This window comes from Erpetoichthys calabaricus, chromosome 5 (genome assembly GCF_900747795.2).
Source record: "Erpetoichthys calabaricus chromosome 5, fErpCal1.3, whole genome shotgun sequence".
In the NCBI taxonomy this organism is placed as follows: domain Eukaryota; kingdom Metazoa; phylum Chordata; class Cladistia; order Polypteriformes; family Polypteridae; genus Erpetoichthys; species Erpetoichthys calabaricus.
The window spans coordinates 7,103,324-7,127,622 of record NC_041398.2 but is presented as its reverse complement, the minus strand read 5'-3'; the positions used below and the strand labels follow the sequence as shown (position 1 = coordinate 7,127,622).

At 40.3% G+C, this 24,299-nt stretch overlaps 2 protein-coding genes and 1 pseudogene across 14 annotated transcripts in view; 1 reads left to right on the top strand and 2 right to left on the bottom strand.

Moving 5' to 3' along the window:
• LOC114652414 (tripartite motif-containing protein 16-like) overlaps window positions 1-24,299 on the bottom strand; it is a 1,097,043-nt gene that overhangs the window by 220,585 nt on the left and 852,159 nt on the right. The window lies entirely within an intron of this gene.
• Window positions 1-24,299, bottom strand: part of LOC114643026 (tripartite motif-containing protein 16-like) — a 1,170,030-nt gene that overhangs the window by 493,447 nt on the left and 652,284 nt on the right. The window lies entirely within an intron of this gene.
• LOC127527807 (zinc finger protein 678-like) lies at window positions 14,888-16,427 on the top strand (annotated as a pseudogene).

Sequence of the window (24,299 nt, the reverse complement as noted above, 5' to 3'; positions counted from 1 at the left end):
TTAGTGGCCGTACTTCGTACAGGTCTTTGAACGCACTGAATACTTGTAACTGGTGTCGCCCGTCGGCTACTTTCGACAGGGAATGGAAGCAATTGTCGAGTAATAAAAATTATTTGTAAGTGATTTCGCATTGAAGAAATAGTAAAAACTTGATCACTTGGGTCAATACCTAAAGAAATTCACACGGCAAATGCAACTGAGAATACACCAGAATCTGTATGATTTAATTGTTGCTGTGCGTCTTCATAAACTATGGGAGGTTTGTAAGGAAACAAAGCATGCTGATCTGCTCCCTTTTCATCTTACAGTACTCTACGACCGGAACTGATCTGATGTTCATACTAACCTGGCTTATGGCTTATGGCTCCGGGGCGATCACGCCTGAAATTACCAAGCGTTACTGTTTATAACTGTGTATTGGAACATCCAATAGCTAAGTATCACTCACTATTTTAGCGCTTTGAGTACTGAGAAAAGCGCTATATAAATGTAATGAATTATTATTATTTATTATTAAACACTAAAGTACAAAAACGAAGAAGAACGTAACAGTAAACCACAACACCGCCGAGAGCACCGGCACACCGCATCTACTAAACACTAAGAAACACTAATGGACAAAATACTATTCAGTAAGTACTGCGTCTAATAAACAGTAAAGGAGAAAGGACTAACCGCGTCAGCTGTGGAGCTCAGCTCAGAGTGAAATGAAGTGAATGAAATGAGGTGAATGGGAGGGGAGATGATCACGTGACTCCAACACCCGCCTTAACTCTCCGTCCCTCCACAAACACACAAACACAGCCACACGGATCCCAACTCTCCTTTATAGATATAGATGGTGGTTGCTTTGATGTTCTTAGGAGATTGAAATGAGAGTGGAAATCACGGTTAATTGAATTTGGATAAAGACCACCTACCTGGGCCCATGATAACAAACAATAGGTTACCTAATAAATGATAAATTAGAAAAACTTGGGTGAATATTTAAAAATTTAAAGTGTTCAGCGCATGACTTGAACATCATGAAGCTTTGACTGAAGCTGTGACGTATGTTAGGCCAACAGCGCATTACGTTCAATGAAAATATCAAAAGTCATATTTTGTTAAAGAAATGTATATTTCTTAAACTGTGTGGCAGTTAAGGTAGAAATGTCCACAAAAAGAGATAAATAAGTAAGAATCAAATCCTCGCCCCTGTGCACTAAATAAGAGTGAATTTGCTCAAGTCAGTGCCCACCTAATATGTGCCTCATCTTTCTAATTGCAATCTCATGCACTTTGACGTTAACAGTGACAAGAGCTAACTGTATGAGCCATGATGACATTCAGGGGGTCTCAGGGTCTTCTTTCAGCATCTTGTGTTCTCCTCTCAGCCTGAACTTGCAGGGGCAGCATGGTCTGGACAAGTTGGCAGTGGTGTGAAATCTTCACTTGGAGATGATCTTGGGCCCTTCCGTCTCCCACAGTCACATCGGGTCAATTTGTAGTCACCACTCCACTTCACCTGCATGTTTTTGGGGATGAGGGAAAGAACCAGAATAACCCTAACCATTCAGAACCCCTATGTAGATCAACTGTGGGCAGGATTTGACCCCAGGACAGCTGAACACTAAAGCAGCTGTGCTAAAGTCTGTGCCCTGCTAACACAAGCGGATATATTTGTGTGTTTATTTTTTAGTCCAGATTTGGTTCTAGAGGATGTAAATATCATCACATACATTACAATTGAGAAGAGAAACTCCAAATTCAGACACTTTATTGTGTAGGGTGGCTCTGATCGGAGTCTTTAGACCTGATATTGATCACCCATTCCATTCCATTAATAATGTACACATAATGGAACAAAAACAAGCTGAACAGAACAAAAGGCAAGTCTTAATCATACTCCACATTTCTAATCAAATAAAATGTTCAATTAGATATTTCTAGCCGTCGACTATGACAAGAAGAAAACGAGACAGTCTTGGTGAACACTTCAGGTTCTTATCTAAGAATATAAGCATCTCTGCATGTTCGGAGGACAGTCTGGTCATCCACGACGTGTGCTGCTGTACTGAACAGACCCTCGCTGTCCCCACTCATATACAGTAAGGAGGGCATAGGTAGGATGATGACTTTTATTGGTTCTTCAGAAAGCCAGTGGACCAGCATCTCTTGTGGTATGAGGTTCACAGAGATAAAGATTCACCTCTGATGCTACTGAATCAAATCTTGTTTTTATCTTTATTGACCATTTCTTCATGCATTCTGCAGTTCTGTTGGCGGGGAGTTTCTTTGGAACTCTTGGTTGTCGTCTGTCGCTCCGAGTGTGTCTGTGTGGTTGAGACACCGGCACTAAGCAGTTTATGTGTTTGAGATTTGCAATCATCTGTGAAATACGTGTCCTTGTACCATTGTTTAATTTGGTGATAAAAATCATTATGATAATATCTGTTACAGAATTTATAAATGTATAGTGACTATTCACATAATGCAGTGGCTCTCAAACTGTGGGGCCGGACCCCCTAGGGGAGCATGAAGTAACAAAAAGGGGGTCTCAAAGATGTGAAAAAAAAAAACAAGAATCGAATATATGAAAAATACATTTATTGAAACCAAAACAAATTAACTTAAACCACATTCTGATACTAGAAAAATAAATATAGAGTTAGATAAATGTTGATTAAAAGTTAAGTAGGTATAATAAAATATGCATCTATGATATATCATTAATTAAAAAAAGAAGAAATTGGTATTAGTGGGATCCTTTCAAAAAAACGTTAGGGGGGCGCAATTAAAACTGTTATGAAAACTCGGGTCGCAAATACTTAAAAGGTTGAGAAACGCTGACATAATGTTTATTATGCGTAATTAGTAGTATTTTACCTTATCTACCTTATCTACCCAAGAAGCACATAAGACAGCTGACTACAATTTCTAACTAATCAATGTCCACTTGATAACGATTTATATTTATGTACCAGCTCGGTAAAACTCTGCATTCCTTTCCTCCCATCTACCTACACATTCACTGAAAGGCTAATAAAAGGGATTTTAGTAAAAATAGCTAATGCCTGATTAATTAATTATACAAATAAAACAGTCAACAAACACTCACTGGCAGATGGAATTGTGGATCTAAATGATCTAGAAGGTGACATCTTCCAGAACTGAAAGTGGCTCGTTGTCCAGGCTTATGAATTCCACTGTTTTTGCTGTCCCAGTAAGTCTTCGGTGTTCTTGCTGTCAGTATTATAAGGTTGAGTTTTCTAAGTGCTGCCATTATTGGAGGCCGAGTGAGAGTAGGCGACTGAGCTAGACTAAGCTTGATGGTCACCTCAGCCTTTGAACAGCTCATTCTTCACACCAGTCCCTTCTGTGTTGACTTCTCAGATGCTGAATAAGGTTTGTATTGTTGAAAGTGTTAGCAGAGAATCCTCCATCACTGACTTCTTTTTGCACAAATATTACAAACCGCAAATTTGTTATCTCTTGTAGGAAGGCAATAAAACTGTTAGACTGGCGAGGACGTGTTTCTGTATTTTGCTATTGTTTGAACTTTGTCTTGCGTCTTTTTTATCATTCAAGATCAGATGTTAAGATCAACTAATTTGCTGATCATCGGTCAAGTCATTTGGAGTGATAATTGGCTGATTTTGATTTGTGATCGATAGATCTGATCAGGCCTGTCTTTCACATGTGAGAGAAAGGTGGAGAAATTGAACAGACAACAGCAGAACATGTAAAGACCACACATGGAATTCCAGACCATAAATGGCACCTCAGGGTGAGGAAGGAACACCAACCAGTGTGCCACCACTTTACTTGTACTGTTGAATTCATTTTAAAAGGCGGGTAGTGGTTAGGAATTTGGACATCAAGCCCTGAAGTCGCAGGTTCAAATTCAGTTATTGACACCATGTGACCTCGAGCAAGTCATGTGACCTGCCTGTGCTCCAGTTGGAAAAACAAGAGAAATGTTTTTCTCAAAAATTACCATCTCTAACATAGAAAATGGGATTCAGCAAAGCCCTCACATGTCGAAATGATTCCACAGACAAAATATCTTCATTTTTAAAAGCTTCAGTAAAACTTCTAAATAAAACTGTTCATGCAGAGTTCTTGTTAAGAAAAGTTGTGTTCAAAGCTTATAAATCTTGTTTCATTTCCAATCTTTACAACATCACTTCAACACGTTTCTGACCAATTTATGAAAGGTCAGAAAACTGCATGCCTGTCCCATTTCTATGTTGTCGTTTAAGTCCCTGAGCACTTGGACCTGTTTAAACATCAACTGTCTCAATGATCACACTGTATCTCAGTTATAGCAAGAAAGTTCTATCTGTTATTAACTTACAGGGGTAAAGACTACAGCATTGTCTATGGCTGTGACTAATCAGACACTAATATGAATTTAACTTAACGTATTACTTTCTAAGATTGGCTCTTACATTTCCGGCCCCTCATTGGCTATGCAGGACCACAGACAGTTGCTATACTATACCTCAATGTGAGACGTCTAATTTTACTTTTACATTAACTTATCATCCATCCATCCATTATCCAACCCGCTATATCCCAACTACAGGGTCACGGGGGTCTGCTGGAGCCAAACCCAGCCAATCCCAGCCAACAAGGAAGGAAACAAACCCCAGGTAAGGCGCACACACCAGGACCAATTTAGAATCGCCAATCCACCTAACCGGCATATATTTGGACTGTGGGAGGAAACCCATGCAGACTCGGGGAGAACATGCAAACACCACAGAGGGAGTATCCGGAAAACGAACCCGGGTCTCCTAACTGCAAGGCAGCAGTGCTACCACTCCGCCATCATTCAGCCCTTACATTAACTCTGGTTTTCAATTCACAAGCAGTTACACTGCAAACAAACATTTAAAAATCTCTCATTTCAAACATTGGCTGTTTCTTGTAGCAGGCTCAGTTTATTCACAGGCCGCTCCAGTGTGCTGGTTTTGGTCTTCACACAAACTTAGGGCCCTATGGAATCAGTTTTATTTTTTCACAAATTCCATTTTATTTTAGTTTTTTTTCGGTTTTCGCTGTTTTATTTTTCCTTAATTTGGATTTTTTTTAAATACAGTAAATAGCAAAAGCTACAATAAAACAAATAATAATGAGATGGCACTTTACATTCCATTTAATGACACAGCACACTAGCCCAGCTGAACCTTATTTTGCAGTTCCATTCATCAGGTAGGAGCCCAGATCCTCCATGATGTTGTGTGCTGAGACTGCAGTAGGACAGCGAGTGCCCTCCAGAACTGTAAGAGCCATTTAGTTTGACGCGTCCTTCTGAGATGAAGGTTCACTTCACTTTTACAGTCTGGGATATTTGTTAGAGCCTGAGCTGATGTGTTCTCGACCAGAAAGAACTCTTCGTAGAGGTGAATATGTTCAGCGAGGTACCCTACTGATTTGAAGCAGCTATTCCTCCTGGTGTTTCCTGTCTCGGGGGTCCCTGGCAGGCTTCTAGAAGAAGGCAGACTTTACCACATCACTAGTGATGCAGCCTCACTACAGTATTTCTAGTGCCGTCAGCTCTGCTAAGATGTCATGAAGGTTCAGCTGGTTGTTGTGAAGAAACTGAAGTGCTGCTGCCTGTGAAAAGGTGGAGAAGTTACAGCCCTCCATAAAGATACCATCTGACAGAAAGTCCTGCTCTTCAATACCTGAAATTGTAATTATGGAAATTATTACTCATGATTCTTAAACTGTAAATGTTTACAGATTAGGAATGTGCATCATTACATCTGTAGCTTCATTTACTGTATATCTTAAAATAATTAATTACAAAGCAAAAGCAAACTCATCTGGAAGACACTAAATCAGGGAATTAAATAGAAATTAAGAAAGAGAGACCTGCTTTTAAGGGCTCGTGGCATCTGAGGAGACACCTGCTGAGTCAAATGTGGAGCTCACTTGCCTCATCACTGTCAGGCAACACGTTTATTAAATCAGAAATATCATTGTTAATTTATAAAAGGAAACCCGTTAACAACCAGTGCCGTTCACTAATAACAGTTTTCTATGTTAAAGACTGTTAATACCGGTTAAATATAATTTAATTGGTTACCTGATTTAAAGTAAATACATCTCATACAATTAGAACTGTCTCCATAAAATAATCACCACACAGCTGAATGTTTACTTGTATATCACTATGTTGAGGACGCAGCACTCTCAGCTATCTGTGATTTCATCAACTACAACATAAATCTTCTTGCCACGAGTCTTTCGAAGAACGTCCTCCATATGTTGTTCAAAGACACGGCCAATGAGTTTGACGAAGACTGCTCTCAGTTTCTAGCAGCGTACCTCCCTGTTTACAATGTTTAATAAAGAAAGGACGTATCTTCGTCATTTTTATCGAGCGGTACGTCTGACTCACATGGCCACAAAGTCCTCCACAACTGGCATCTTGCATCAGATGATTTTCTTATTTCTGCTGTTGTTACCTGAAGGTGAACACCTATTGATCTTAATTTCTCCTTGTTCTTGAGGTGGGTTTTAGATTTGACACAGTCATTGCAAGTATCTTCTCGTGTCCAGTCTATGGTGTGCTGGAAAAACTTGCATAGAAGTTGTTGTCCAGATTTGTTAAAGTCACCGGGATATTGTTGTACCCTTAATTTTGCAGTTAAGTTCGTGTTTCTTAGTTTTTTCTACAAACAATTGGGTTCCCTTGAAAAACAGCAAACTATAAAATAGTATTTGAATGATAGAAGTACAGATTATTGAATCGTTTAATTTATTGGGAAGTTTTGTAACCGTCACCCCTTCAGTCTCTAAATTCTGCACATTTCCGTTTTTAAATCTAAAATCCGTTTTAATGCATTAATTCCGTGATTCCGTCCGTGTTTTCTGCATCACAGAAATCCTAGGGCCCTACAAACTCTTCTGACTGCACCTTTGGCATCTGCCATTGTCTTAATGACTCGGCCCGTTACCCAGGAATTGTGGGGTGCAATGTCATAAACAATTAAAACAACGTCTCCTGATTCAAAATTTCTTCTTGCTGTTAGCTATTTTTGACGTTCTTGAAGTATTGGCAGATACTCTTTAGACCATCTTCTCCAAAACAAATCAGCCTTGTATTGAATTTGATTCCAGCGTCTTTGAGTGTTCTGGTCGTTTGTAGAGAAGATCCCAGGAGTCATGTCAGGTTGTGTCTTCAGTAACAGCAAGTGATTGGGTGTGAGTGGCTCCAAGTCATTTGGGTCATCTGATGTCTTAGTGAGGGGTCTGTTATTGATAATTGATTCCACTTCACACGTCACTGTTTGGAGACTTTCATCATCGAGTGTTTGTTAGTTTAGTGTTGAGTTTTGAATCTTTCTTATATTTCTGATTTGTTTCTCACACACTCCACCTTGGTGAGAGGCTGATGGTGGATTTAAAATCTATTTGATTTCTTTCTTCATCATAGCATTGCTGATTTTTTTCTTGGTCAAAATTTTTAATAGCTCCTCGTTGCTCTCTTTCTGCTCCAACAAAGTTTGTTCCATTATCTGAGTGGATGATTTTAACTTGTCCTCCTCTGCACATGAATCTGCGAATGGCCTGGATACAAGAATCAGAGTCTGAGCTGAGTGCAGTCTCTATGTGGGCAGCTCTGGTTGTTAGACAAGTGAATGTTACTCCGTACCTCTTGAGCAGACTTCATCCTCTTTTGACTTGAAAGGGACCAAAATAATCAACTCCGACATTGGTGAATGGTAGTTGGTCAGGTACCAGGCGGTCTTCTGGCAAATCTGCCATTTTTTGCTCACCTGTTTTCTCATTGAATCTTCTGCACGTTGTGCACTTTGAAATAATTTTTCTGATAGCTGAGTTTGCTTGAGGTATTCAGTATTCTGGTGTAACTGTGAGAGTGTATAGTTGTGCCCACAATGTCCGATTTCTTTGTGAATGTGCTGCGAAGTGAGAGAGAGAAGTGATATGTGAATGCTTGTGAAGAATTGTAGGATGTTCAGCTTCTTCAGGCATTGCAGCTTTGTTAAGTCTTCCTCCTACTCTCAGTACTCCATCTTGTATGATCGGGTCAAGTTTGAAGATCTGACTGTTCTTTTTTTACACAAACCATTTTCTTTAAAGCCTTTAATTCTTCTGGAAATTCTTGCAGTTGACTGAGGCTGATAAGTTCTGTTTCAGCTTTAGCCAAGTCCTCTGTAGAAATCAGGCTTGTTATTAAAGTCTGTTTATACCTTTTCATGTCCTCTACGAAGAGTGTTTGTTTTTCTTCTGAATTATTTTTAGATTGACTGACTTCTAGTTGAAATGTTTTTCTTTCATTTTTAAGTACATCAGTATGTCTTTATACTTGAGGAGCCAAGCCACTCCTTTCTTCAAGCGATGCCAATCTGAAAAGTAAGTGATTAGTTTTTTGATGGGCTCAGTCGCCTCATCTACTCTTGTCATGTTGGCTGTTCTGGATCATCTTCAAAGAGTGAATCAGTTAGTTGATCTGGTCTTCTTTCTGGTCAAGCCCTCTGGATGCTTGATCAGCCGGATTAAGGGCAGATGTGATGTACCTCCACTGTGAAGGATGTGAATGATCTCTGATCAAGGAGATTCTGGTGGCAACAAAGGTCTTGAATCGAGTGCTTTCATTTGAAATGTATTTTAGCACTGTGCTGCTGTCAGTCCAAAATGTAGATTCTTCTAAGGACATTTGAAGCTCACCTTTTAGGATTTTGTCAGTTTTGACGGTCACAACAGCTGCTGTCAGCTCCAATATTGGAATCGTGACCTGCTTCAATGTTGCAAAACTCTTGACTTGCCCATCAGGAATGAACAATGTTTTTTGCCGCCTTCATTGGTTAAGACAATGTAAGTGACAGTGCCATATCCATCTTCACTGACATCTTGCGAAATGGTATTTTTGTGCTGACTTTATGGTTCCAAACCGTGCAGGTTTGACACATCTGTTCACATTGTAGTCTGCTATTAACTGTAAGTCATCCATCCATTTTTTTTCATTTCTAAATGTGTTTGACTTCTACTTCTTCATCCCACCCAAATTTGTCTTTGCTCAAGTCTCTTAGAATAAGCTTTGCTGGCAGTATGGCAGGTGCTAGAAAACCAAGGGGATCATAAACTGAGCTAACAGACAGAATACCACGCCTTATAGCGGGCTTGTTTTGTAACTTAATTTGAAATTTGAAACTGTCCATTTCTGTGCACCACTGGACACCCAGAGAAGGAGACTGTGGCTCAAGTCTAAGTCCTTATGTTCATGAGCTCTGTCTTCTTCAGGAATAGACAATTAAACTGCTCTGTTGTTACTCACCCACTTGGTCAAATGAAATCCACCTCTATGGCATAGCGTTTGGAGGTTCTTTGCCAGCTTTATTGCTTGTTCTTCTGTTGCCACTGAATTTAAGCAGTCATCTACATAGACGTTATTGAGTATGGTGTTAACAGCTTCCTCAGGAAATGTATCTCTGGCATCTTCAGATTCAGCATAAGAAGCACAACTGGGTGAAAGAAGTAGCACCAAAAAGATGTACTGTCATTTTGAATTTTTTTGGTCTTTCCTTAGATTACCTTCAAGCCACCATAAAAAGTGTAAGAGATCATTGTCTTTATCTGGTACTTTAACTTGGTAGAACATTGACTTAATGTGTGCCATTAGTGCTATTGACTCCTTTCTAAATCTCGTAAGGATACCAATGAGAGTGTTAGCTCAGAACCTTTTAATATATCTATCTATCTATCTATCTATCTATCTATCTATCTATCTATCTATCTATCTATCTATCTATCTATCTATCTATCTATCTATCTATCTATCTATCTATCTATCTATCTATCTATCTATCTATCTATCTATCTATCTATCTATCTATCTATCTATCTATCTATCTATCTAATTGTTCGTTAAGTGAAGTCCCCTGGTAGACGGCTGTGCAATCAAACACAACTCAAATCTTATTTTTCTTTGGATGATACACACCATGATGTGTGATGTACCACACCCTGCCTTCATTGCAATGCAGGCGTTCTTCGGGTACTTTAACGCTTGTCAATAATGTCTTTCATGAAGGTTTTATAGTCTTCATGGACACCTGAATTTTTGCTCAGTTTTCTCTTGAGCCCAATAAGACGCTGCTCAGCGATTGTTCGGCATTTCAAGTGTTTCATCCTTCAAAGGCAAATTTAAGCAATTGTGGCCACCTACCAGTCTCATAGATTCTGAGGCTATGCGCATGAACTTGATGTCCTCCTGTGACATTTCACAGCTGCACTCTGTAAAATCTGTGTTATACTGTTACAGCAACATATCTTCAATTTCTGTTATTGACATTTAATTGATTGAATGTTTGGGCAGCTTACCACTTTGTTTAGAAAGGTCACCTATCTCTTTGTATGGCCCACCAACCACCCATCCAAGTGCAGTCTTCACAACATGAGGTCCATCACCTTGGCTTGGTATGATTCGCGACTGCTTGAAGATTTCTGGGCTGTTGATTCCTATTAAAAAATCAACTTCAGAGTCAATACGAGATAAGATCTGCTCACGTCTCAATGTCCTCTTGTAGTGGAGTGCTTTCTCTATTCACTGGAATGAAGACCTGTGTGAAGACCTTTGTCCAATCAATATATTCATCATCATTGAGACCACAGACTTGCAAATTTGATAAGACAGAGCATTTGGTTAGCATTTTTGGATCATCATAATTACTCATAGTTTGGAGGAATACTTGTGTTCCCCTGAAGGTGCAATTGTCTCTGGAGCTTTTGAGTACAAATTGTTACTGTACTACCAGGGTCTTTAAAGTCTCATGTTTCTACATACCTCTCGCTCTTATTAGATTTTACCTTAATAGTAACCACATACTGTACAGTGTGCACTCTTCACCGGCCCCAGTAAAGGCACAAGTTCCAGTCTCAGCTTCCCTGTCAGTAGATGTTGCCACACTGGCTGTAGCTGAAGATGTCGCTCCAACCTCTTTTTTTGATGTGAAGGATGTCTGTGTGCTGCAAAGAACATGTCTGACATTTCATCCTTTCTTTGCGGTTTTTGCCAATTTGCCCCTGTTTGAGACAGTGAAAACATAAACCTTTAGATTTTAAAATGTCAATTATTACTTTATGCTGCAGATCTTTGATTTTACTACATTCAGCAAGAATATGCTGGCCACTACAGAATACACAAGGCTTTTTAAATGCACAGACATCAGTAACAGTCTTTTTGACTGAGGTTTCTCGAGTCCCCTTTCCAGTATCGTCAGTAATACTTGTAGTGAAGACACTCCCTGATCTCTGACCGCTCTTCACAGGAAACTTAGCCTTGTCGCTCTTTTCTTTCTCTGTGCTACCTTGTGGGGCCTTTCCATAAACAGAATACATTAACATCCTAGACTGTCAATGTGTAAAGATTGTTAGATTGTAAATATCTGCCTCTTTGTCTTCTCTTCCTTCAAGTTTAAAGGCTGTATTTCACCACTTATCTTGTGAGGAGTGTGGGAGCTTTGTGACAATAGTACAGAGATGTTGATTGCTGTTGAATTCATCCCGGTTCCTTGCGTCCATACAGTTATCAAGAAAGGTTACATAGTCTCTCAATGTCTCTCCGTTGTTTTGTTTTATTTGAGGCCACTTCAATACTTTATCTATGTATCCATCAACTATAAATATTTGGTTGCCATAGTAACTCTCAAGTGGCTTTCTGGCCTTTTCATAGCCTTGACTTGGTGACAATCGTGCACAACCCATAATCATTTCCTGAGCAGGACCTCTTGTGTATTGAATCAAGTAATCTCGTTTATCTTGAGGGTCTTCTAGCACTTCGCCTACAGCATGATGAAAGGCTGTGATAAAATCTGCGTAAGCCAAGGGGTCGCCTCTGAATAAAGGGACTTGTCTATGTGGTACTTCACCATGTGGCGCAGGAGGAACAGGAACTGGAGCTTCCTTTTTTTGGGCCATTTCGGTGACTGCCTTCTGACATTCGACTTGATTTTGTATGAGCACACCTATGAGATTGTGTGTGTAAGTCTGCCAACAGGCCCCTGTATTAGTTACAGATTGTTCTTGTCTGTCACACTCAAGTTCATTCAGCCTTTGTAGGATGCTATTGAGTGTCAATTGTTCAATTACAACTGTTGTAGGGAGTGATGTTGCTGAGGCCCTTAGCTCGGAAGACAAGCCACATTTCTTATTGAGAGCGCACTTTAACTGAGAAGCTTGCAGGACTCTAGTTTCTCTTCGATCTCGTTCTCAAAATTGCATCTCTCTGAATTGATTAACTAATTGCTCGTCAGATGAGTGTGCTAAAGGCTCTTTGTATCTTTCAGCCATGTTGCTGTAGTGTCACTAAATTTGTCCCATTTCTTAGAATTTTCTGTGAATGTTGTTTTCTGTTTGTTAATTACGGATTCTTTAATTAGCATAGATATTACTCTTTTATTCAGCTCTTCTGCTTGACTGCATGTCTCACAAAAGATTTCAAGCAACCGTGCTACTTCACTGTGGTTTTCCAGAATGTTTTTAAGGCTTTCAATTTCAGTCTTAAGCTTAGAAAGTCAATCTTGCATTTTCTTTAAGTGATCTGTAAGATCCACAAGCACATTCTCTGCCGTTGAGTCCATACTCTGATTACTCCTGGTAACTTCACTTCAACTACGCTTGGATATCGCCATGTTCACAGCAAGTGTGAGTCTCTGATGACAGAGTGTTTCAAGACAAACTGCTTTGTCACAATTGGGACACTGCAGCATAACAGATTACGTCTTTACAGCGAGGCTTCCATGACTCGGGCAAAAGCACAAGCGATCATCCACAATGCCTTACTGCATGTAATATTACAGTCTCTTAAATCTTCTCAGGTTCAGGTACGGTGAGCTTGGTTTCATTTACAATCATGCAGAGATAGAAGATAAGAGCACAGTACGTCCCAGTAGCCGAGGTCTTTATCATTCGCTGGTGAGTTCAGGAGCACAAATATCCTCAATTCTCAGATGGTAGTTTCCAGTTCAAGTTCAAACCCTCTAGGTGGCAAGTTTTCTGATGAAAAGTGTAGCTGTATTTTTCCCCATAATTACCAATGTTCGGCAGCTCTAACATACATAATGAGATTCAGCAAAAGCTTGACACGCTGAAATGATTACACAGACAAAATATCTTCGTTTTTAAAAGCTTTAGTAAAAAATCAAACTAAAACAGTTCCCACAAAAAAATGAAAATTGATATAGCAAAAAAAAAAAGAAAAGTTCTTCTTAAAAGTTCTGTTCAAAGTTTATAAATATTGTTTAATTTCTAAGCTTTACAAAATCACTTCTAAAATTAGGGTTAGCCACAAGGGACTGTACTCTCTCCAGTCCTGTTCAGCCTATATACATCGGACTTCCAACACAACTCGGAGTCCTGCTACATGCAAAAGTTCGCTGATGACACTGCTATCGTGCGCTGCATCAGGAGTGGGCAGGAGGAGAAGTATAGGGACCTAATCAAAGACTTTGTTAAATGGTGCGACTCAAACCACCTACCCCTGAACACCAGCCAAACCAAGGAGCTGGTGGTGGATTTTAGGAGGCCCAGACCCCTCATGGACCCCGTGATCATCAGAGGTGACTGTGTGCAGAGGGTGCAGACCTATAAATATCTGGGAGTGCAGCTGGATGATAAACTGGACTGGACTGCCAATACTGATGCTCTGTGTAAGAAAGGAAAGAGCCAACTATACTTCCTTAGAAGACTGGCATCCTTCAACATCTGCAATAAGATGCAGCAGATGTTCTATCAGACGGTTGTGGCGATCGCCCTCTTCTACGCGGTGGTGTGCTGGGGAGGCAGCATTAAGAAGAAAGACGCCTCACGCCTGGACAAACTGGTGAGGAAGGCAGGCTCTATTGTAGGCAAGGAGCTGGACAGTTTGACATCTGTGGCAGAGCGACGGGTGCTCAGCAGGCTCCTATCAATTATGGGAGAATCCACTGCATCCGCTAAACAGTGTCATCACTAGACAGAGGAGCAGCTTCAGTGACAGACTGCTGTCACTGTCCTGCTCCACTGACAGACTGAGGAGATCGTTCCTCCACCACACTATGTGACTCTTAAATTCCACCCGTGGGGGTAAACGTTAACATTATATAAAGTTATTGTCCATTTTTACCTGCATTTTTATCAATCTTTAATTTAATATTGTTTTTTTGTATCAGTAAGGTGCTGCTGGAGTATAGGAATTTCCCCTTGGGATTAATAAAGTATCTATCTATCTATTTATCTTCTAAACATTTCTGAACCATTTAAGTGTCTTATGGGTCTTTAAGTCCATGTGCACTGGGACCAGTTCCGAACAACAACTGACTCAATTAACACACTGAATGTCAGTTATAGCAAGAAAGTTCTATCTCATACTAACTTATTGGGGGGAAAAGACTATAGCATTGTCTATGACTATGAAAGGAATTTATATTCGTATGAATTTAACTTGAAGCTTACAGCATTACTTTCTAAGATTGGCTCATAAATAACCAATTGTGTCTCAAATGTTGTAAATCGCCTTGTAAGTATCAGGAAAAAAATATTAAAATGTTTGTGTTATTTCAGATTTACAGAAGAATGGCAGCTTCCCTTCACCTTCATTTGGTCAGCCATCTCTTCAATACAAAGAGAAAGGTATGAAGAAATCAGCAACAGAATCAGGGAACCAGACAGCAGCCTTTTTGCACTGCAGTTCTCTCCCTGCTACTGGAGTAACACAGACAGAAGCCATCAAAACTGATCGACAGCAAGTGGAGAAAGAAAATCAAATTCATACTGGAAAAAAATTGATCTTAATAAGCATATGAAGATTCACACTGTAGAAAAAACATATTGTTGTTATGAATGTGGCAAGCATTTCCCAAAGATCAAGAATCTTAACAAACACACATAAATTCACTCTGGAGAGCAGAAACCTCATTGCTGTAACGAATGTGGTAAGTCGTTCTCATGGAGAAGCCATCTTCAGGGGCACAGAAGAATCCACACTGGAGAAAAACCTCATTGTTGTCCAGAATGTGGTAAGTTGTTCTCAAGCAGAAGCAATCTTCAGAAGCACAGAAGAATCCACACTGGAGAAAAACCTCATTGTTGTCCAGAATGTGGTAAGTCATTCTTAACGAGAAGTCATCTTCAGGACCACAGAAGAAACCACACAGGAGAAAAACCTCATTGTTGTCCAGAATGTGGTAAGTCGTTCTCATGGAGAAGCCATCTTCAGAGGCACAGAAGAATCCACACTGGAGAAAAACCTCATTGTTGTCCAGAATGTGGTAAGTCATTCTCATGGAGAAATGATCTTCAGAGGCACAGAAGAATCCACACTGGAGAAAAACCTCATTGTTGTCCAGAATGTGGTAAGTCATTCTTAACGAGAAGTCATCTTCAGGACCACAGAAGAAACCACACAGGAGAAAAACCTCATTGTTGTCCAGAATGTGGTAAGTCGTTCTCATGGAGAAGCCATCTTCAGAGACACAAAAAAAATCCACACTGGAGAAAAACCTCATTGTTGTCCAGAATGTGGTAAGTCATTCTTATGGAGAAGTCATCTTCAGGACCACAGAAGATACCACACAGGAGAAAAACCTCATTGTTGTCCAGAATGTGGTAAGTCGTTCTCATGGAGAAGCCATCTTCAGAGGCACAGAAGAATCCACACTGGAGAAAAACCTCATTGCTGTCCAGAATGTGGTAAATCGTTCTCAAGGATAAGTGAACTTAAGTTGCACAAACAAATTCACACAGGAGAAAAACCTCATTGTTGTTCAGAATGTGGTAAGTCCTTCTCAAGGAGAAGCCACCTTCAGAGACACAGAAGAATCCACACAAGTTAAAAACCTCATTATTGTCCAGAATGTACCAAACAATTTTCTGACAAATGCAGTTTTCAAAGGCACACAGAAATTGATACTGGAACGAATCCATATTACTGTTCTCAATGTGGAAAAAGGTTTTAAACATTAGCTCTTTTCAAGTAAACACAGAAATTCCCACTTAAGTGAAAATGCAGTATGTATGTTCTGAATGTGGGAAATGTTATAGAAGACAGAAAGGTATTTATACACATGCCAAAATCCGTTCTGAAGAAAAATCTCACTGCTGTTCTGAATGTAAGAAACGATTCTTATATTTAAGCACAGTTCAGTGCCACATCAGAACTCATAATGGAGATAAACCTTATTGTTGTCCTGAATGTGACAAGCAGTTCTCACAACAAAGCACCCTAAAAAGTCTCATCAGACGTCACACCGGAGAGAAACCTCACCTTTGCTTGGAATGTAGTAAACAATTCTCACACCTTAATTCTCTGTATAAGCATACGAAAAGTCATACTGGAGAGAAGCCTTATAGTTGTGCTGAATGTGAAATGTGATTCTCATATAACAGTTCTCTTCATACATGTAAAATAATTAATTCAAATAAAAATCAAAGCTGTTCTGACTGTAGCAAGCTTTTCTCAGACAGCATGGTACTTAAAGATCACAAGAGAATTCACTCTGGAGAGAAACCTTATTGCTGTCCAGAGTGTGGCAAATGATTCTCACATCCAAGTGCACTTAGGTGCTACAGAAGGATCCACACTGGAGAGAAGCAGTACACCTGTTCTGAATGTGGTAAAGGTTACTCTTCCGAAGAAAGTTTTCGGGAAAACACACAAAATTAAATTGAAAGTAAAACTTGTCCCAGAAATGACAAATGATCTTTCCATTGGATCCTCAGCCAAATAAATTAAAGAAAACTTTCTGAATGAGGTAAAGGACTCCAGTTTACTGTAGTTAATAAGTACTTAAGAATAGTGGAGAAAACACTGAAAGTGGCAAACAGATTCTAAATGTAAGGTAACATCAGAGCCACATATGAATTCACACTGGAATACAACACATATTTCACAAACAGCAAAAATCTTCTTCAACAACTTAGAAGTGCAAGAGAAAAACCTCATTGATATCCTAATGCGGTTAACGCTTTACAGACATCAGTGGTCTTCATAGTCATAAATGACTGGCTTACTTGTGGTAAGCCTCTTAGCTGTTCTGAATGTTGAAAGTGGTCCTCCTGTATCAGCCATCATCAGCAACACATAAGATTTCATGAAGGACTCAGAAACTGTACTGCAAGGACGTCAGCCATACAGGGACTGATGATCTCTGCATCAGTGCTGTGACATAAGATGGTGAACAATACAAACACCAGACAACAGAATGAGGTAGCAACAGTACTGTGTGGTGATAACAACTTCAACCACAGATTACAACTGAAAAAGTTCAATGTAATAATAAAAAATGGAGAAGTCGAATCAAATCAAATCCACAGTGCAGTGCCAAACACCAGGAGGTGCCACTGACAACGAGAGGAATATTTTTGTTTCGAAGCTTTGGAGATGGGGCCTTATCTGAGTAGCAATGAACTTGTACCGTCTCTGGGATGTCATCTTATGGCTGACACCTGGGCTGAGTGCAGACAGCCGTTCTTAACCCTGATAATGAAGAAGTCATTTAGTAATGTCAGCTGACAGCCAATGCTGTCCAATCAGATACTGGGGAGGGACAGTCGAGGAGGACAGGAGACTAAAAAGAGAGCCGTCACATGACACACTAATGTAGAGGGGCTTTATAAGACTTACACTAATTTATGTTATCATTTATAAATGATAAGAGTCTTTACAATCCAAACACATTCATCGGCTGTGTGTCAAGGGTGAGTCCAAAAGTGGGAATTTAAGAAGATCTAAATACAAATAAAATGAAACATTCAGGGTTCAAAGAGAAATGTTTAAGACCTGAAGAGGGCATCACAACAGCATGCTAGGGTTAGCACAGGGGACCACAGTTGTGAAGAATATCAATTAATGTGTAGAAGGAAAATTATTTAAAATAATAATAATAATGTATTGAGAAATGGGACACCATAATGAATGCACAACACAATGAAAATGAAATTAACTGATTTTATTTTCTGACATATAAGAGATAAAGAGAAGACAAAGCAGAAAACGCTCAAGGATCTGTGCTGCCCCAGCTGTTAATTTAATAAATTAACCTAAAAATATAACAAATGTTACTTTGCTCCATGTCGGTATATCCTGGGGTGGTGTGTGAAGGACGCTCTATACTCCGAATGTGTTGGTTCAGGTTTCAGTTTGAGTTCATCACCTTCTTCATATCGATACCCAAGACAACGTTTCTTCACGTTGTGACTACAAGCTGGAGGCCACAGGAGCTCAATAAACTCCAACAGCAGGATGGACGATTAGAAAGCTCTGCTTTGAGAGAGTGTCAGCTACACAAAGCTTCGGCTTCATTTACTTGACAGAAAACTCCAAAAAGCAGAAGTGGCCCCTTCTGTACCCCCACCACTGAAGGTCACATTTGACCCCCTCACTACTCGGTGTTGGTTCACTCTGCTTGGACTTTCTTTATTTTGTAAGTTTATGTTTCATTTTTTGGCCACATTCTTTTTACGTTTCATGTCATTGATGCTCTCAAATGTGTGAGTATAGCTTGACTCTTACAAGGACTTATCTAAAAAGGTTACATTGGCTATGAAATGCAAGAAGACAGAAAAATATAAAAAGTGTAAACCACAAAATGAAGATGTGACATCGATGAAATACACTCAGTTGCAGAGGTGACAAGGACAAAATCAGAAAGTACAGCACAGAAAAGGCAGGTACCAACTGAAAACAAAAGAATGAAGTTGATTGGTGGAAAGACCTGTCAGTCATTCCTGAGTGGACTGTTGAGGACAGCCGTGGCATGCAGACTTCAGAGTTCATATGTTATTAATTTCAAATCTGTGACCATGCACTGAATAAGTCTGTTATTTATCAGTTAGCATGTTCTGAAACTGTAATGTCATCACAAAGATCATACAAACACGTAATGTGACATTTGTGACCAGTCACTTTTGTTGATTTTTATGGCACCATTCATCAGCCCTGTATAGAGTGCCACTTCCAGATCGGCAACCCCACTGCACCCCGTAGCACATTTGGAGTTTGGGACTGGAGCACAAAGTGGATGGCACTCTGAGAAGGACAGACTTGTAAGATGTGAACAAAGCCAGCTGCCCTCCCTGGTCTGTCTTCATTCAGAAGGACTCACCTGAGTGGTGGGATTGTTCTGCAGCGCTCCTGTTAGCCGACATTTCATCAGCTTGCTTTCTGCGTTTCATCTGATAACCAGCAGAGTTGGTCAAAGATAAGCCAGGCCTGTTATAATGTGAACGTTTTTGACATTTTGTTTGCTTTAAATATTTTCTTTTGCTTCTTTACTTTGAGTTCTGCATTTGGTGTTAATAATGAACTGACAATTAATAAACTGTTTTTTATTGCTAAATTGTAAGTGTGTCATGTTGCCATTTTGTAGCTTTATCCTTCTTGACTGTGTTGCACTGTTGCCTCCCTAGAATTAAGTGCCACATCACCGACGCTCGGCCTTCACCCCTTCATCACACGTGAGGCAGAATCTAAGATTGCAGATCCAACAGTTAATCATCTTCCGTGTGTGACTATAAATTCAGGCTTATTCTCACTTTGACCGCGTCTAGATTTTGGAAACGGTATGTCGTCTGATTATCGGCTCCTGACAAATCTCGCTTTGTCTATATTAAAATTTTGTAGTGTAGATTTTTGTGGTGTTTCGCCTTTAAATTATTGTGCGGTTTTGAGTCAATGGCCTGAGGCTGAGGATTCAACCCTCCAAGAACTTCACTGTGGGGACTCATAGGATTGATGATCAATTCAGAGAAATACCATTTTTAGTTTGTTTGCAGTTTTAACATCGAGATTTAAGGAATATCTTCTAGTTGGTGACTGCTGGTGATTTTCATTATGACTTAGTTAAGCACTTTGGTTTTTGGCAATGCCTGCTCTGATTCTTTTCATATTGAGTTTTGCTGCAGTTTCTCGATGTGCTAACATCTGATTATCCACATTTCCTCTTGCCAGATGACAGTTCTAACTGAAACTCATAAAGCAGGTGGACATTATTCACACTGCCGTCCAGCAGATCATCTCTGAATATTAGTGGCTGACATAATAACACCGTCCATTCAACATAAGGAGCCACAAAGCCGACCCCATCATCTTTGGCTGATCTGCTGTTTTATTTAAAATCAAAGCAGCCTGTATCCTCCTTATAGGTATTGGAGTTGGACATTCTGAAACGTCTGTGACAACCCTGGGGGGGCTTTATTAGCTCTGTGCCATTAAACTGGTTGGGGGCTTCAGTGCCAAAACCCCTGTGCCAAGCAGAGTCAAGGCAAACAGCCTAACAGTGAGCTGAGGAAGACAACATCAGACCAAAGACCTGAAGAAGGAGCACATTGGAAAGACAATGAGTGCACTCCACTACCAACAAGGGTCTTCCCTTGACCCCTGAGCGCAAACACAACTCCACACAGCACTGGACATCATCCTTAAAGGCTTTGCATCGTTAAAGTGGTATGAGTGTGCCAAGAGAAATGAGGACTCTTAACAAGTGACTGAACAGCCAGGCCTGCTTTGCCATGTTGAATTGTTACGTGTGAGAAGCTCCTGATTAATGGTCTCATTTAAACTTCTCACTTTTACAAATCTGAACTCAACTGGAGATTCGAGAAAGTTGACAGTTTGGTCCTCTCTGACCTAAAGCTGCTCTTCAAAGTGAGGGCACATTGACTGGGAAGTCATGCAAGAAATCTTAAAGAGTGAACCTAAATTAATTTAGAAAAACTTTATGAATCCCAAAACATAAAAAATCAAGGATGTGGACTCACAAGACAAATAATACAATCAATCAAACAATCAATCAATCTGTGTAAATTGTGCAGAAACAGCAAAATGAACTTAAAGAGTATCAGCATTTAGTTTAGGATGTCAGGAGGACGTATTGCAGCGGGCAGTAACGATCCCCAAGGCACTTCATAGCACACTGTGGTGGAATGAGCCTGTGGCTTAAAGTTTCCCACAGAGAGCCCCACCTGGAGGGGATTTTTCCTGATGACCTCCAATTTTGCCCCCATCTTCTTTCCTCCACAGTGCCCAGTGTGTCCAGGGTTTGCCCTGTGATGGAGCAGCTTTTCTGATTGGTTTCTTCAGGCCTTGTGCTTCATTTGCATGCCCCAGGAGACCACAGCATAGAACATAATATGGGCTACTTCTGACTTTTAGAAGATTTCCAGCAGCTTGCAGCACACATCAAAAGACCTGAGTCCACTCAGGAAGTCCAGTCTGCCCCGGCCCTTCTTGTACACCACCACTGTGCGGTCAGACCAGTCCAATTTACTACTTATATGGTCCTCCAGGTACTTGTGCTCTGCACCACATGCACGTCCTCCCTCTGAACAGCAAGTGGTCTCTCTCTTTGGCCTGCCAGAAGTCCACCATCAACTCTTTTGTCCTGCTGATATCTCCCTGCACCACAAGCTAAACTCCTCCACAAGCCTCCTGTACTTTGACTTGTCTCCATTATTAAGGCAGCCAATGATTGAGGAGTCTTCTGAGAATTTCTGCAGGTTGCAAGTGCTGCGATTGCACTGGAAGTCAGTTGTGTAGAGGGTGAGCAAGAAGAGAGGCAGAACATTTCTCAAAGGTGTTCTAGTATTACACACCACCAGTTGTGACACACAGCCCTTGAACCTCACAAACTCTCGTCTGTTGTTCACGTAGTCCAGGAGACTGAGGGGGGCATCATGATGCATAGCCTTGAGCCTTTTCAATAGTTGCTAAGGTTGAATGGTGATAAAGGCCATGGAGATACCCAAGAACTTTATCCAGACTGTGGTGCCGGCTTTGTCCAAGTGAGAGTGGGACTGCGGAGCTGACAGATGACAGCATCCTCCACAATGATATGTGTCTGATTGGCAGACTTCAGACCATCCAGATGTGCTGAAATTAGAGGCCATAGCTGTTTTAGGACCAGCCTCTCAAAGGTCTTCATGATGTATGAAGTAACAGCAACTGGTCTGAAGTCCTCAGGGTCACTGGAATGCCCTTTCTTTGGCACTGGGACCACACAGGATGTTTTCCACAGCTGGGGAAATTTCTGAAAATTCAGGGAAAGGGAGAGAAGGTGTTAAGCACTGCAGAAATGACTCTTTTACTTGGATCCTGTTATGTAATGAGATCTTCAGAAAGGCTTCTTCTGGTCTTACTGACATTCACAAAGCTTCAGTCCAGTGGTCATTCACCAGTGAGCAGTGTAGCGTATTGACATGGTGGTCTCATTATTTGGAAAAATGAAGGATTTACAGGTCTTAAATTACATAAAATCTCATTTCAGAACAAAACAGTTGGGAAGGTATGGAAAATGAAAATAAATATGGTGCAAACATACAGCACATACATGCACACATTGTGCTGGCTCTTCTTCTCAGGTAAAGCCTGGTAGTGTGAATCCTGTGGAGCTTTGGAAAGGATATTGGTTTGGATGGAGTCGTGGAGATTGAGCGCTGATGGTGTTACCTCTGATCACCATATGAATGATGTGAAGTAAAACTGTTGACGTGGATGTGTGTGCAGGCAGTGTGTGAGGAACATGAAAGTGTGTGGAGACACATGGAAAGAGACATGAAGAACAGGGGCAATGGCATTAGCATAGTGAGTGATCAAGGGAGAATAACCTTTAGAGACCATTATTCCTTGCTTTTAGCCTCATACAACATTGACCACCCTAACAAAGAAAATGAAAAGCATATTAAACAGATTTTTTATTTTATTTTATAATTGTGAAATTGCATGCAAAACAAATTTTAGAATGAAAATCAGTTTGTGAAACAAAACTCTGCCTTTTCACTCCTTACTAGTGAGCAGTCAGCAGGGGTTTAGATGGGGATTTTAGTTCTCAATAATATGCAGCAATTCAATGAGGGAGCAACAGAAGCAGACAAGCATGAAATCAGTAAGCCATTGGGAGGCCATTAGGTCAGGACGGCTCTCCCTTAGTCACTTGTCCTTACTCGACTGTCCAATCTGTCACTTCACCAGTGTCTTGATTGGACCGCTCAGTGTTGAGTGACATGTTGTGTTCTGCCCAATTTCTCTGAACTGAAGATGCACCCCAGTGGTCTGGACTTGATGTATTTAGTACTTTAGTACATTAGGTGGCGCTAAACTGGTTAGTGTGAGTCTGTAAGTCACAAAAACACAGAAAGAGGACATCAAGAATAAAGAATGAGCTCAATAAATTAGACTGGGAAAGTTTAATTTGTCCAGAAATAGAAATATACATGACAAGTACTTTCTACGCAGGGTACAAATTTTCAAATAAATGGATTTTTGGAGCATTGGACATAAGGCAGAGATCAACAGTGGACAGTGTGCCAGTCCAATGAAGGTCAGGACCTAATGAAACCCACACTGCCAGTCATACAGGGCCAAGTTAGAGTCTGTGCAAATCAACCAAACCAATGTGTAGGAATGTGTGAGGAAAACTGGAGTAGCTGGAGGTAAACATAAAGTATATTGGAGGAAGGGATAAAAGTCCACATGGACAATGAATGGAGGACAGTGGATCTGTGAGGCAGAGAAAGTGACTGCTAAATTTAACACATTAAGCTGTGGAGTTAAATAAAGACGTGAAGAGACAATTAAGGAATGTCACCCCAACTGGTCCAACTCAGAATATCAGTGCCAACCTGCAGCAGAAAGTAATGTGGAGGGGGGTACATGTTTAGGCTCCGGGGTGACAATCCACTGGACATTAAGGTCATGCTGTGTGAATATGTAAGGAATAACACAATAAACACTGTGGATGGTGAACTGGCGTGAAAGTCACAATGAAACGTCTTCTTCTCATCAACCTTTTCACTGCCCATTCATGTTATTATTAGAGAAGCTGTGCCAACTTTAATTTCTCGTGTGTCTAATACAGTGTTTCTCAACCATTTTCAGTGTGTGCCCCATTTTTTCATATTAGTTTTTGTGGACCCCCACCCCCCTAAAGTTTTTATGGACATTTTCAGATTTTTGATTATATTGAGATCCACCCAGCAACACTAAATTTTAATTTGGGAATGCACTGTTGGCAGAAGTGCTCAAGTCTCGATCAGACTGGAGCATCGCTAATATTGTTTTATCATCAAAATAAACAGTCACACATTTGACACATTAAAATTAAAATCCATGTGATCTATACTAATTAATAAAAGGCAAAGCCCTCACTGACTGACTGACTGACTGACTGACTCACTCATCACTAATTGTCAAACTTCCCGTGTAGGTGGAAGGCTAAAATTTGGCAGGCTGATTCCTTACAGCTTACTTACAAAAGTTAGGCAGGTTTCATTTCGAAATTCAACGCATAATGGTCATAACTGGAACC